Source organism: Lynx canadensis, chromosome B1 (assembly GCF_007474595.2).
Source record: "Lynx canadensis isolate LIC74 chromosome B1, mLynCan4.pri.v2, whole genome shotgun sequence".
In the NCBI taxonomy this organism is placed as follows: Eukaryota; Metazoa; Chordata; class Mammalia; order Carnivora; family Felidae; genus Lynx; species Lynx canadensis.
Window position 1 is genome coordinate 85,220,997 of NC_044306.2, and position 8,506 is coordinate 85,229,502.

At 39.1% G+C, this 8,506-nt stretch overlaps 1 pseudogene; it reads left to right on the forward strand.

Annotated features, from left to right (window-relative positions):
* Positions 1–746: 746 nt before the first annotated feature.
* LOC115513000 lies at positions 747–7,430 on the forward strand (annotated as a pseudogene).
* Positions 7,431–8,506: the final 1,076 nt, after the last annotated feature.

Below are 8,506 nucleotides of genomic sequence, written 5' to 3' on the forward strand. Positions count from 1 at the left end.
TCAACACAATTTCTGTATAAAAAGACAACAAATCTCAAGGATACCAAAAACTCAGATTAACAGATAACTCTACTCAAAAATCAAAGTAATATTTAGGGAAATTGATTTTATGTCCAGGCACAAAGGACTTCAGTTAATTCTAGTTTTAGATGCTAATGGAAGCCACTTTCCATAAAATGGAGGCCTAGAAATGAAATACCAATTTTAGTATTATGGAAGGTAGGACCTCACAATTGTAAGTGTTAGATATCCTTATAAGCAAACCTATTGAAGTTATTTAAAGAAATATAGTGATTACATTGTGGGGATCATGAATATGTATCTAAAAGACAAATGAAAAAATAGATGTCTTAACACTGTGCAGATAATGTTGTACAAATGTCCCTAATGGGATAACACTTCCAGTGATAATATCATGCAAAATTCCAAAAGGGCTAAATCTTAAATGGATGTATTCAGGAAAACTGTATTCAGTGACTTGAAAGTGATTCTAACAGTAAGAGACTGATCTTAAGGCCACAAGTGAAGATTTTGCATAGAATTTTTTCATGAAATGTGAGATTGGAAAAATTAATCTCTCTACACTAATATGTTATTCTATTAATGTGTGATTGTTAATACGTGCAATCAGATTAACAAGCAAGCATATATCCGGCTAGTCTATCAATGTTCCTGAAAGTATATATTTTTCACTTGCTAAAATACATTTTAAATACTTTTTCTTCTGATCTTCTCACTGGGGAGGAATGGCCAGGAATGGGGAATGGGGAACAGATGGTGAGTGAGGCAAGAGGAAAACTGGAAGAGTGTGATATGGCAGAAACCAAAGGAAAGATGTTTGAGGAAAATAATAGTAGCCACCAGTGTAAAATACTGAAACTAGGCTAAGGAAGCAAGTCGGGAGCTGATCCTTGGATGCAGCACTGGTGATCACTGGTACAGCCATCGAAAGCAGTCTCTGAGAAGTGGGCAAAGCCAGATGGGCATTAAGAAGAATAGCTAAGAAAAAAAAAGAGGCGGGGTGGTTGGCGCCTGGTGGTTAAGCATCAGACTTCAGCTCAGGTCATAATCTCATGGTTTGTGAGTTCAAGCCCATCGTCCGGTTCCACGCTGACAGTGGGGAGCCTGCTTGGGATTCTCTCTTTCTCTCTCTCTCTCTCTCCCTCTTTCTCTGCCCCTCCCCAACTCACTCACAAGTGCACGCTCTCTCTCTCCCTCAAAAAAAAAAAAAGAAAAGAAAAGAAAAGAAAGAAAAAGAATGGATGGAGGGGTGACATCACAGACTCTAAAATTCTCTTTGAGGATTTGCTCCTCTACTACCAATAGCTGCATGTGTGGCTGCCACTCCACCAGCCACTTTTGCCACAGGCTTCAAGGTTCACCCAGCAACCCCCAAACTGGACCAGCGGAGCCCTGGGGGAATCCAGTTTTTCCTCCTCTTGTGGGTGGCAGGCCTTTCTGTCTGCCACAGTCATGTTGGTTTTCCTTATTTTGCCATAGCTGTTAAGAACAAAACTCTTTAGTTATCCTTAAAAATAGTGTCTCTGTGATGTGGTTTGCCAACATAGCAGTATGCTCTGATGTTTATTTCTAGACTCGGCTCATGGTTGAAACATAAATGAAGGTCACCAGCAGTGTTGCACTCTGCTATTAAAAGACATCAACGGGCTGAGGAGTCAGTAAGTGCTTTCTTAAAATGAAAAGTGAGTAAATGACAAATGCCAGGGAGAAGAAAAAAAAAAGAGTCTCTCATCTTATCAGTGAATGCCTTATTATTCAAGATGCAGTCTAAAATGTTATGCAAATGCATTTATTTGAACCAGACATGATTATATTCTTACTTATTAATGGCTATCTTAGCTACTAACACATTCTTTCTAATGGTGAGTTTGCAGCCTGAATAGGTTTTTTGCCAAGACAGACAGAAAGCCGATGGACTAAGCTGTTTAATCTAAAATCAGAATAGTCACCCTTCTACTTTATTTCAACAGAAATTAAGGCAACATCAGATACCTCCTACTAAAAAGTTTATCTTAAGTTGCAGAAGATCATTTAGAACAATGGCTGGGCTCTCCTTGTTATTCTAGGTAGACTCATGTGACAAATTTTAATAAATTATATTTCTTTCCTGTGTTGTTTTCTATCGTGATCACTTGGTTCCCATTTTGGCTTTTCTTTACTCCTTATCCACACACCCTACTTTCATGGAAGAGAGACATTGAGTGGGCATTTCAGGACAATAGTGGTTAGGAAAGAATTTTCCATGGGGTTCAGCTTATAGGTCACCAGGGTTCTGCATAAAATTAAAGCAAAATCCCCACCTGATTAATAAAGTATAACTTTGCATTTTTCTCTGTATATTTCCTTTCCTTTCATTCAAGGAGGGGTAGCTATTATAGGGCTCTATGTCTGGTGGGGTTTAGTCATTTGACCAAGTTACATCATTTGGCAACAAGTTAGATTTTCTGGTCCTAGTAAAAGAATAAATTTTTTGAATCCATGAGTTACTTTTAAGTTTCTTATGTTTCAACCATACAACTTGATCATACTGGCTGTGTCAGTTCATCTTTCAATGAACACTAATTATTGCCATGCAGAAGGACCTTAAGAATATTTGTTGAATGGAATGAAATGTTACATTTGAGTGTTTTTATTTTTAAAAGGCTCTAAGTGAAGAAGCTGAATCCAACACCTACTACTATCATTTCCAAACCACTATAGGAAGAATGAGAATTTTAATGAGCAATATTTTTGGAATGCCAACTGGTAGAGCAGGCGCTTAGGAGGACGTTCAAAGGTTAAACAAAAAAGACTCGTACCTTACCCCCAAGAGCTTTTCATTTCTAAAACACACTGACAAGCACACATAAAATGGGGATTTCAAAGAAGAAGGACGTTTTGTCAAGTTGAAAGACAAAGAAGATCAAACGTTTTTTTAGACTCCAAGTTCAAAGCTGTGTTGAGAGGCCTGGGCGGCACACTAGACTGAAATTCTGAGAAAAAAAAATCTTTTCTTTAAACTCTTCTTTTATCCAACAGAAAGAGTTTCCAGGACAATAAAGCTTCAATAACACTATTTTTTAGTAATTGTCTAGTGGCATTAAGTACAACATTTCTTTTTAAAAACAGATCCCGTCAGCAAAGTAGGATAATTTGATGAGCTCATACAGTACATTATACACTCCTAGGTGTAGATAGCAGTTGGTACCACACACCTAAAGGTCAAAACCATACAGACTATCTGAACTCTGCTTTCAGTGTGTTTTTACATTTTTCTTCTCTTGGAGGTTAAGAAAAACTTATGATATCAAAGATTAGAATCAAGTTATGCTAACTTTGTAGAATAAGCAATATATAAATATGTAAAGATATTACATGGGTAACATGCAAATCTCAAATTTTAAAACAGCAATACACGTGTGTGTACCCTGTAGGTTTATAATTATGAGTCTACTATATGGTAGTCATTTCTGGCATCAACCATGTAAAACTTATTTTTTGTTGTAGAGTTGCATGAGTTATTTAGAGAATCTGTTGCTATTTTTACTGTCTTTTATACCTGTGTTTAGTTCATACGTTTTGCACAAAAAGAGCTCTGCCCTCCAGCTGGTAGATCCCATGGACCCGGGGGAGCCCACAATTGCATTCTCAGTCACGGCTGTGCAAGGTCTCAACTATGAAAACCAGTCACAGAGCATTTCTTCTCTCTCTGTACATTTTCTTACATTAACTCAAGTGTGATGCTCAACATTGTAGGCCAGGGAAACTCTTAAGTAATGAAATTGTACTTCTCCAATGTTTAGAATGAGTTTGAGATTTCATTAATGACTTCATCCTTAGTCTACAAAGCTCCCGGCCAGTACTGAATGAAGAACTCCAAAAACCAAATACAAGAGTCCTGATGACTGCCAGTATCAACAATTTAACATTTTTTCTTTTAATTATGGCTTGGTAACAGTATTCCAAAAAGAATAGAGTTTCATGAGTCAGTTTTAAGTTTCGTGAATATAAACACTTTCAGACAATGTGTTGATGTTGTAGAGGACTTCTCGTTTTCCACCCTCTACTTTTTCTTTCTGAAAAAAAGCTACCTTATAGTTTAGCTTATTGTTACTTCACAGTAAACTCTCAGAGCATTTAAATTTTGTTTGGAAAAAGTAACTATTCTGTGTGAAAACATTTGATCCTGCCATCGCATGAAACAGGCCAAAGTGAGGTTTTGAGGATAACTCAGTCTGTTAGTTTCCGGTTGCTGTTGTAACAAATCACCACAAATTTAGTGGCTTAAAGCAATGCGAATTTATTATCTTGAAGTTCTGTAGGTTAGGAATCTGATGCAGGCCTTCCTGCAATGAAATCAATGTGTGGGGCCATGTTCCTTTCTGGAAGCTCCAGGGAGAATCCATTTCCCTGACTTTTCTGTCTTCTAGAAGATGCCTGCATTCTTCAGCTCATGGTCTCATTCCTCCTACTCAGAGCCAGCAAGGAAGACTTGAGTCCTTTTCACATCACAGCACTACGACCTTTTCTTCTGCTTCCTTCTTCCAACGTTAAGAACCTTTCTGATTGCATTAGGTCCATCCAGAGAATCCCAAATTCTCTCCCTATTTTAAAGTCAGCTGGTTAGCAAACTTAATTCCGTCTGCTATTTTAATGCCTCCTTGCAATGTAGCATAACATATGCAGTCTCCCGGGATAAAGACATTGACATCTTTGGGAAGCCGTTATTCTGCCTACCACACTAAGACTTTTAATGCTGCCAAAAATCTAAGCTCTATCCATGAGTCAGGCACATATAAGTTAACAAACTTTATTCTATGTAGTATTCATTTCCTGTTAAGATACAGGCACAAAAAATAAATAGTAAAAACAAATGATAATAACAAGATAAAGTGGCAGGGGAAGCATGATCATGAAACCCTCAAGAACTCACAAGGGTTGGCTGTTGCTTTCATTTGACAGAGAAGTCACATTTAGGAGACACATTTAGAAGTCACATTGTTTACCGGAGACCTGTGCTATCCGGGGTGGTGACTATTTATCATGAGAGGCAATAAAGCTCTTTTTCTAAAGAAAAAACAAAAAGATCCAGGCAGAGCTATATGCAGTTCTAAAAAAGAAGGAGGTGGAGGAGAGAGCATAGTATTTAAATAGTTTAAATAAACTTGGCCATTATCTACAGAAGTCTCCTGAACAGGGTGAATAAATAAACTAGAGGGACTTAGGGCTCCTTCTAACATTGTAAACCTACTGAGGATCTACTAAGTCCTGTTTCTCAATTTATCCCTTCCTCTCACACACCACAGAGCCACAGAGCTTAAGGTTTTCAGGGTATAGAAATAAAAAAATGCTCCCCAAAAGATCCATCAAAACTACAGCATTCTCACCAAATTAGCCTTAGGACTTTTCTCCTGTAAATATGGAAATGTAACTTAAAAAAAAATTTTTTTTGGCGGGGGGGTACCTGGGTAGCTCAGTCGGTTAAGCATCCCACTCGTGGTTTCGGCTCAGGTCATGATCTCATGGTTTTGTGGGCTCCAGCCCCACATCGGGTTCTGCACTGACAAGGCGGAAACTGCTTGGGATTGTCTCCCTCTCTCTCTTCCCCTTTCCCACTCATGCTGTCTCTGTCTCTCTCAAAAATAAATAAACTTAAAAAAAAAGTTGTTTTTTTTTTTAAATAAAAAATCAGAACTGGAGGTCAAGGCCGCCTCCAGACACCCAACTGCTGTTTTCTCTAGCTCTGTGGATTTGGAAGAGTGGCAGCAACCTCAGCCTCCAGCTTCTCCAGCAAACTGTAGTGACTGCCGCAGGGCCGTGATAATGTCGCTGGGTTTACTGCAGGTGGGTGAGTCGGTGCTGGGGCAGGCTACGGAGAGGGTGACCAACTGGTGACAACTTCCTATCCACGCTAATTGCCTGCACTTCACCCTTGGCCTAGTCTACCTGTCCTGCCTTGCAGTAGGCCACCTGGCCCCCCTGCCTGCCAGGGCGAAAAGTCCCCCATATGTTTTCTCTACAATTCCATTCCTTGGACATGCCATAGCATTTGGGAGAATTCCAACTGAATTCCTAGAAAATGCATGAGAAGTATGGACCTGTATTTAGTTTTAACACAGTGGGCAAGACATTTACTTACCTTCTGGGGAATGGTGCTGCCGTACTGGTTTTTCATAGTAAAAATGAAACCCTGAATGCAAAGAGTATCTACAGATGTCTGACAAACCTGTGTTGGGGACGGGAGTTGCATGTGATGTGCCTAATCCTAACTCTTTTTTGGAGAAGAAAATGTTAAAAACTCGCCTTAACATAGCCGACTTTAGAAAGCACATTTCTATAACTGAAAGAGCGTGCGGGAGAGAGAGAATCCCAAGCAGGTTCCAGGATGTCAGCACAGAGCCAGATGCGAGACTTGAACCCATGAACTGTGAGATCATGCCCTGAGCCAAAATCAAGTGTCGGACACTCAATCAACTGAGCCACCGAAATGTCCCAGAATACTTTCAAAGTTGAGGAGAAAGTGAAGAGAAAAACTTATTTGAAGCGCTTTCTGAGCTCATAATTTCAATAGCCAGCCATTGCTTACATGGAAAGAAAATCAGAAGTCAACTCAATGACACAGTGGCACAACTGTATGCAGATTTGGATCGAAGTTTTAGCCACGTAGCTTGGCTACGGCCAGGTTGGCTCCCTTTGCCTAGTTTCAGACACAGGGACAGAGTTCAAGCGGTCAAGAAGATTTTCTATAAAGCAATCCAAGAACACAGATAGTCAAAAGAATTCTCCAAACTTTAGTAGATTCTACTTACAAGGATGGACATCATCTGACAGATGAGGAAACGGCAGCCATGTTTCTTGGACTGCTCTTGGCAGGGCAGCATACATCCTCAATCACTACGCCTGGACGGGCTTCTTTTTGGCCACACGAAACCGTGTAAATTGGAACAGAAAACAGTCTGCGAAGATCTGACTCCTTTAATTTGTGACCAGCTGAAGGATCTAAATTTCCTTGATAACTGTGTAACAGAACCATCAAGACTTTGACCTCCTATAATGAACATGATGAGAATGGCCCAAACCCTCCAGCTACAGCAGGGTGTATCACTCCTCCAGGACATCAGGTGTGTGCTCCTCCCACTGCCAATCAAAGACTTACACACTTATGGGTAGAACATCTGGACTTTAATCCTGATTGCTACCTTTGGGGCAGTCCAGCATCAGGAAAGAAGTTTGCCTACGTGCCACTGGAGCAGAGCATCATCGCCACATAAAGGAGAATGTTATGTTCATATCAAGACAATTTGGTCCACTAATACTTCATTTATGTGAACTTGATCTCAATGACAGGTATTTTTCCCACTACGGATTACACAACCACGATTCACATGCCTGAAAACCCAGTTATCTGATACAAAAGAAGATCAAAATGAAAAAAGGCTGCAAGGAACCGATATGTGACACATCACTGTAAACCGCGTAAATATTTGAAGAGAATGAAGTTTACAAAACAACTCCTGGTGTATTTCTCTTTTTTTGAGTGTAATTTTAAGTGACAGTTAGCTTGGGGCACCTGGGCGGCTCAGTCGATTAGGCATCTTGACTTTGGCTCAGGTCATGACCTCACAGTTCGTGAGTTCAAGCCCATTGGGCTCTCTGCTGTCAGCACAGAGCCTACATCAGATCCTCTGTCCCCCTCTCTCTATGCCCCTCCCCCACTTTAATGTTTGAATAAACATTAAAAAAAATTTTTTAAACAAAAAATAAAATACAGCTATCTTAACTTATGCTTTTTATATTTTCTTAATTGAATGGTTCCATAAAATCTAATGGCATTTCAGATTATTTCCTAATAGTTTTATGATGGATATTTACTATATATGATTTATTTAAGGAAATCAATCTCATTAGTAAGAAATTACTTAGGGTTTCTTAGTAATTGATAGATTCTTACCAACATACATAGCTCTTGGCAAGTAAGTTCAGGGTATTGAGGTATTGGACTAGATCTGCAAGTGTAAATGCCCACTGAGATACTTGGAAATCTTAGGTTATTTATTTACTGGGTAGTGTTTGTGTATGTAAGGAGGGATGGGTAGGAAATAAACTCACATTTAAAGCCTTGGATAAAAGAAAATCCCATCAATTGTTTTGGTATGAAGATACTCGGCAATGATGGAGCTATGTTGTAGAAAAATGCCCTTTGAAATTTTAACTGGAAGCATGGTTTCCAAGAAATCGAGAGAGCTCTGACAACGACTTAATAATGATGCTTCCTAAAAAAAATATAATTATTAACACTAATAATAACAATATAATAATAATAAGCACATGTAAATTGATCTAATTACTAAATGTATGTTTATCTACCTCATAAATTTATATGTGGTTCCACATGGTCACATGTGTGTAAAAGCCCAAGATAAAGTCCTTAAGGGATAATTTTTGTTCTCTTTGGCTCTAGGTGGTTTCCTGCTTCCTCTCCAGAATCTAATTAGGGATGTTTCTG